Raw genomic sequence first — 6,272 nt, forward strand, 5'->3', positions numbered from 1 at the left:
TGCTTACTTTTTACTGAGCTTATCCTTTAATCTTTTCATATGATACTTGTATATTTTGATGTTTAGGAAAAGACAATTCTCAGAATTATTGCTTTGTCTTTTTGGAGAGTGATATGCCCATTACCACACATACACTACTTTAAAATGAAATCAGCTATACTTGCCTTACTCCAAGGAAGTTGACACGGCTGTCATCCAGGTAGCATGGCCGAGCGGTCTAAGGCGCTGGATTAAGGCTCCAGTCTCTTTGGAGGCGTGGGTTCAAATCCCACTGCTGCCAGCTTTTGCAGTCAGGAAGTTCATGAAAAGTCGAATTTAATAGTAGATTGGGTTGTGCAAAGAACAATCTTGTGATGATGATCAAATTAGGTAAATCAGTGAGTTTTCAGAAATACCTGAACAGTTTTGCTATTTAATGGAGCAAGCATTTGCAGTGTCATGGTCGTGGAGTCTAGATGTGCTGGATTAAGGCTGCAGTCTCTTTGGGTGTGTGGGCTTGAATCCCTCTGCTGCCACCTCCACTACCTCTGAGGTTTTCAAATTCTTATCTCATGTAGCTTAATGATTTGCTTACTTTTAAATGAGCTTATCCTTTAATCTTTTCATATGATACTTGTACATTTTGATGTTTAGGAAAAGACAATTCTCAGAATTATTGCTTTGTCCTGTTGGAGAGAGATATGCCCGTTAGCACACATACACTACTTTAAAATAAAATCAGCTATACTTCCCTTACTCCAAGGACATTTTATCGCTTTTCACCCAGGTAGCATGGCCGAGCGGTCTAAGGCGCTGGATTTAGGCTCCAGTCTCTTTGGAGGCGTGGGTTCAAATCCCACTGCTGCCAGCTTTTAGTGTTGGGCAAAGAACAATCTTGTGACGATTAGCAAATTAGGTAAATCAGTGAGTTTTCAGAAATACCTGGACTGTGTCAGTATGGAATCGAGGAAGCATTTGCAGCAACATGGTTCGTGGGGTCTAGATGTGCTGGTTTAAGGTTGCAGTCTCTTTGGGTGTGTGGGTTTGAATCCCGCTGGTGCCACTCTTACTACCTCGGAGGTTTTCAAATTCTTATCTCATGTAGCGTAATGATTTGCTTACTTTTTACTGAGCTTATCCTTTAATCTTTTCATATGATACTTGTATATTTTGATGTTTAGGAAAAGACAATTCTCAGAATTATTGCTTTGTCTTTTTGGAGAGTGATATGCCCATTACCACACATACACTACTTTAAAATGAAATCAGCTATACTTGCCTTACTCCAAGGAAGTTGACACGGCTGTCATCCAGGTAGCATGGCCGAGCGGTCTAAGGCGCTGGATTAAGGCTCCAGTCTCTTTGGAGGCGTGGGTTCAAATCCCACTGCTGCCAGCTTTTGCAGTCAGGAAGTTCATGAAAAGTCGAATTTAATAGTAGATTGGGTTGTGCAAAGAACAATCTTGTGATGATGATCAAATTAGGTAAATCAGTGAGTTTTCAGAAATACCTGAACAGTTTTGCTATTTAATGGAGCAAGCATTTGCAGTGTCATGGTCGTGGAGTCTAGATGTGCTGGATTAAGGCTGCAGTCTCTTTGGGTGTGTGGGCTTGAATCCCTCTGCTGCCACCTCCACTACCTCTGAGGTTTTCAAATTCTTATCTCATGTAGCTTAATGATTTGCTTACTTTTAAATGAGCTTATCCTTTAATCTTTTCATATGATACTTGTACATTTTGATGTTTAGGAAAAGACAATTCTCAGAATTATTGCTTTGTCCTGTTGGAGAGAGATATGCCCGTTAGCACACATACACTACTTTAAAATAAAATCAGCTATACTTCCCTTACTCCAAGGACATTTTATCGCTTTTCACCCAGGTAGCATGGCCGAGCGGTCTAAGGCGCTGGATTTAGGCTCCAGTCTCTTTGGAGGCGTGGGTTCAAATCCCACTGCTGCCAGCTTTTAGTGTTGGGCAAAGAACAATCTTGTGACGATTAGCAAATTAGGTAAATCAGTGAGTTTTCAGAAATACCTTGACTGTGTCAGTATGGAATCGAGGAAGCATTTGCAGCAACATGGTTCGTGGGGTCTAGATGTGCTGGTTTAAGGTTGCAGTCTCTTTGGGTGTGTGGGTTTGAATCCCGCTGGTGCCACTCTTACTACCTCGGAGGTTTTCAAATTCTTATCTCATGTAGCGTAATGATTTGCTTACTTTTTACTGAGCTTATCCTTTAATCTTTTCATATGATACTTGTATATTTTGATGTTTAGGAAAAGACAATTCTCAGAATTATTGCTTTGTCTTTTTGGAGAGTGATATGCCCATTACCACACATACACTACTTTAAAATGAAATCAGCTATACTTGCCTTACTCCAAGGAAGTTGACACGGCTGTCATCCAGGTAGCATGGCCCGAGCGGTCTAAGGCGCTGGATTAAGGCTCCAGTCTCTTTGGAGGCGTGGGTTCAAATCCCACTGCTGCCAGCTTTTGCAGTCAGGAAGTTCATGAAAAGTCGAATTTAATAGTAGATTGGGTTGTGCAAAGAACAATCTTGTGATGATGATCAAATTAGGTAAATCAGTGAGTTTTCAGAAATACCTGAACAGTTTTGCTATTTAATGGAGCAAGCATTTGCAGTGTCATGGTCGTGGAGTCTAGATGTGCTGGATTAAGGCTGCAGTCTCTTTGGGTGTGTGGGCTTGAATCCCTCTGCTGCCACCTCCACTACCTCTGAGGTTTTCAAATTCTTATCTCATGTAGCTTAATGATTTGCTTACTTTTAAATGAGCTTATCCTTTAATCTTTTCATATGATACTTGTACATTTTGATGTTTAGGAAAAGACAATTCTCAGAATTATTGCTTTGTCCTGTTGGAGAGAGATATGCCCGTTAGCACACATACACTACTTTAAAATAAAATCAGCTATACTTCCCTTACTCCAAGGACATTTTATCGCTTTTCACCCAGGTAGCATGGCCGAGCGGTCTAAGGCGCTGGATTTAGGCTCCAGTCTCTTTGGAGGCGTGGGTTCAAATCCCACTGCTGCCAGCTTTTAGTGTTGGGCAAAGAACAATCTTGTGACGATTAGCAAATTAGGTAAATCAGTGAGTTTTCAGAAATACCTGGACTGTGTCAGTATGGAATCGAGGAAGCATTTGCAGCAACATGGTTCGTGGGGTCTAGATGTGCTGGTTTAAGGTTGCAGTCTCTTTGGGTGTGTGGGTTTGAATCCCGCTGGTGCCACTCTTACTACCTCGGAGGTTTTCAAATTCTTATCTCATGTAGCGTAATGATTTGCTTACTTTTTACTGAGCTTATCCTTTAATCTTTTCATATGATACTTGTATATTTTGATGTTTAGGAAAAGACAATTCTCAGAATTATTGCTTTGTCTTTTTGGAGAGTGATATGCCCATTACCACACATACACTACTTTAAAATGAAATCAGCTATACTTGCCTTACTCCAAGGAAGTTGACACGGCTGTCATCCAGGTAGCATGGCCGAGCGGTCTAAGGCGCTGGATTAAGGCTCCAGTCTCTTTGGAGGCGTGGGTTCAAATCCCACTGCTGCCAGCTTTTGCAGTCAGGAAGTTCATGAAAAGTCGAATTTAATAGTAGATTGGGTTGTGCAAAGAACAATCTTGTGATGATGATCAAATTAGGTAAATCAGTGAGTTTTCAGAAATACCTGAACAGTTTTGCTATTTAATGGAGCAAGCATTTGCAGTGTCATGGTCGTGGAGTCTAGATGTGCTGGATTAAGGCTGCAGTCTCTTTGGGTGTGTGGGGCTTGAATCCCTCTGCTGCACCTCCACTACCTCTGAGGTTTTCAAATTCTTATCTCATGTAGCTTAATGATTTGCTTACTTTTAAATGAGCTTATCCTTTAATCTTTTCATATGATACTTGTACATTTTGATGTTTAGGAAAAGACAATTCTCAGAATTATTGCTTTGTCCTGTTGGAGAGAGATATGCCCGTTAGCACACATACACTACTTTAAAATAAAATCAGCTATACTTCCCTTACTCCAAGGACATTTTATCGCTTTTCACCCAGGTAGCATGGCCGAGCGGTCTAAGGCGCTGGATTTAGGCTCCAGTCTCTTTGGAGGCGTGGGTTCAAATCCCACTGCTGCCAGCTTTTAGTGTTGGGCAAAGAACAATCTTGTGACGATTAGCAAATTAGGTAAATCAGTGAGTTTTCAGAAATACCTTGACTGTGTCAGTATGGAATCGAGGAAGCATTTGCAGCAACATGGTTCGTGGGGTCTAGATGTGCTGGTTTAAGGTTGCAGTCTCTTTGGGTGTGTGGGTTTGAATCCCGCTGGTGCCACTCTTACTACCTCGGAGGTTTTCAAATTCTTATCTCATGTAGCGTAATGATTTGCTTACTTTTTACTGAGCTTATCCTTTAATCTTTTCATATGATACTTGTATATTTTGATGTTTAGGAAAAGACAATTCTCAGAATTATTGCTTTGTCTTTTTGGAGAGTGATATGCCCATTACCACACATACACTACTTTAAAATGAAATCAGCTATACTTGCCTTACTCCAAGGAAGTTGACACGGCTGTCATCCAGGTAGCATGGCCGAGCGGTCTAAGGCGCTGGATTAAGGCTCCAGTCTCTTTGGAGGCGTGGGTTCAAATCCCACTGCTGCCAGCTTTTGCAGTCAGGAAGTTCATGAAAAGTCGAATTTAATAGTAGATTGGGTTGTGCAAAGAACAATCTTGTGATGATGATCAAATTAGGTAAATCAGTGAGTTTTCAGAAATACCTGAACAGTTTTGCTATTTAATGGAGCAAGCATTTGCAGTGTCATGGTCGTGGAGTCTAGATGTGCTGGATTAAGGCTGCAGTCTCTTTGGGTGTGTGGGCTTGAATCCCTCTGCTGCCACCTCCACTACCTCTGAGGTTTTCAAATTCTTATCTCATGTAGCTTAATGATTTGCTTACTTTTAAATGAGCTTATCCTTTAATCTTTTCATATGATACTTGTACATTTTGATGTTTAGGAAAAGACAATTCTCAGAATTATTGCTTTGTCCTGTTGGAGAGAGATATGCCCGTTAGCACACATACACTACTTTAAAATAAAATCAGCTATACTTCCCTTACTCCAAGGACATTTTATCGCTTTTCACCCAGGTAGCATGGCCGAGCGGTCTAAGGCGCTGGATTTAGGCTCCAGTCTCTTTGGAGGCGTGGGTTCAAATCCCACTGCTGCCAGCTTTTAGTGTTGGGCAAAGAACAATCTTGTGACGATTAGCAAATTAGGTAAATCAGTGAGTTTTCAGAAATACCTGGACTGTGTCAGTATGGAATCGAGGAAGCATTTGCAGCAACATGGTTCGTGGGGTCTAGATGTGCTGGTTTAAGGTTGCAGTCTCTTTGGGTGTGTGGGTTTGAATCCCGCTGGTGCCACTCTTACTACCTCGGAGGTTTTCAAATTCTTATCTCATGTAGCGTAATGATTTGCTTACTTTTTACTGAGCTTATCCTTTAATCTTTTCATATGATACTTGTATATTTTGATGTTTAGGAAAAGACAATTCTCAGAATTATTGCTTTGTCTTTTTGGAGAGTGATATGCCCATTACCACACATACACTACTTTAAAATGAAATCAGCTATACTTGCCTTACTCCAAGGAAGTTGACACGGCTGTCATCCAGGTAGCATGGCCGAGCGGTCTAAGGCGCTGGATTAAGGCTCCAGTCTCTTTGGAGGCGTGGGTTCAAATCCCACTGCTGCCAGCTTTTGCAGTCAGGAAGTTCATGAAAAGTCGAATTTAATAGTAGATTGGGTTGTGCAAAGAACAATCTTGTGATGATGATCAAATTAGGTAAATCAGTGAGTTTTCAGAAATACCTGAACAGTTTTGCTATTTAATGGAGCAAGCATTTGCAGTGTCATGGTCGTGGAGTCTAGATGTGCTGGATTAAGGCTGCAGTCTCTTTGGGTGTGTGGGCTTGAATCCCTCTGCTGCCACCTCCACTACCTCTGAGGTTTTCAAATTCTTATCTCATGTAGCTTAATGATTTGCTTACTTTTAAATGAGCTTATCCTTTAATCTTTTCATATGATACTTGTACATTTTGATGTTTAGGAAAAGACAATTCTCAGAATTATTGCTTTGTCCTGTTGGAGAGAGATATGCCCGTTAGCACACATACACTACTTTAAAATAAAATCAGCTATACTTCCCTTACTCCAAGGACATTTTATCGCTTTTCACCCAGGTAGCATGGCCGAGCGGTCTAAGGCGCTGGATTTA

At 41.1% G+C, this 6,272-nt stretch overlaps 10 non-coding genes across 10 annotated transcripts; all 10 read left to right on the top strand.

The window, feature by feature from the left end:
- Nucleotides 1-198: 198 nt before the first annotated feature.
- TRNAL-AAG (transfer RNA leucine (anticodon AAG)) lies at nucleotides 199-280 on the top strand. Its single transcript has one exon. It is a non-coding gene; the product is annotated as a tRNA-Leu (tRNA).
- A 485-nt stretch (nucleotides 281-765) lies between these two features.
- TRNAL-UAG (transfer RNA leucine (anticodon UAG)) lies at nucleotides 766-847 on the top strand. The gene has a single exon. It is a non-coding gene; the product is annotated as a tRNA-Leu (tRNA).
- Nucleotides 848-1,292: 445 nt separating this feature from the next.
- Nucleotides 1,293-1,374, top strand: TRNAL-AAG (transfer RNA leucine (anticodon AAG)). The gene has a single exon. It is a non-coding gene; the product is annotated as a tRNA-Leu (tRNA).
- Nucleotides 1,375-1,859: 485 nt separating this feature from the next.
- Nucleotides 1,860-1,941, top strand: TRNAL-UAG (transfer RNA leucine (anticodon UAG)). The gene has a single exon. It is a non-coding gene; the product is annotated as a tRNA-Leu (tRNA).
- A 1,013-nt stretch (nucleotides 1,942-2,954) lies between these two features.
- TRNAL-UAG (transfer RNA leucine (anticodon UAG)) lies at nucleotides 2,955-3,036 on the top strand. The gene has a single exon. It is a non-coding gene; the product is annotated as a tRNA-Leu (tRNA).
- A 445-nt stretch (nucleotides 3,037-3,481) lies between these two features.
- On the top strand, nucleotides 3,482-3,563 carry TRNAL-AAG (transfer RNA leucine (anticodon AAG)). Its single transcript has one exon. It is a non-coding gene; the product is annotated as a tRNA-Leu (tRNA).
- A 485-nt stretch (nucleotides 3,564-4,048) lies between these two features.
- On the top strand, nucleotides 4,049-4,130 carry TRNAL-UAG (transfer RNA leucine (anticodon UAG)). The gene has a single exon. It is a non-coding gene; the product is annotated as a tRNA-Leu (tRNA).
- A 445-nt stretch (nucleotides 4,131-4,575) lies between these two features.
- Nucleotides 4,576-4,657, top strand: TRNAL-AAG (transfer RNA leucine (anticodon AAG)). Its single transcript has one exon. It is a non-coding gene; the product is annotated as a tRNA-Leu (tRNA).
- A 485-nt stretch (nucleotides 4,658-5,142) lies between these two features.
- Nucleotides 5,143-5,224, top strand: TRNAL-UAG (transfer RNA leucine (anticodon UAG)). Its single transcript has one exon. It is a non-coding gene; the product is annotated as a tRNA-Leu (tRNA).
- Nucleotides 5,225-5,669: 445 nt separating this feature from the next.
- On the top strand, nucleotides 5,670-5,751 carry TRNAL-AAG (transfer RNA leucine (anticodon AAG)). Its single transcript has one exon. It is a non-coding gene; the product is annotated as a tRNA-Leu (tRNA).
- The last annotated feature ends 521 nt before the right edge of the window (nucleotides 5,752-6,272 follow it).

This window comes from Anomaloglossus baeobatrachus, chromosome 5 (genome assembly GCF_048569485.1).
Source record: "Anomaloglossus baeobatrachus isolate aAnoBae1 chromosome 5, aAnoBae1.hap1, whole genome shotgun sequence".
Taxonomy (NCBI): domain Eukaryota; kingdom Metazoa; phylum Chordata; class Amphibia; order Anura; family Aromobatidae; genus Anomaloglossus; species Anomaloglossus baeobatrachus.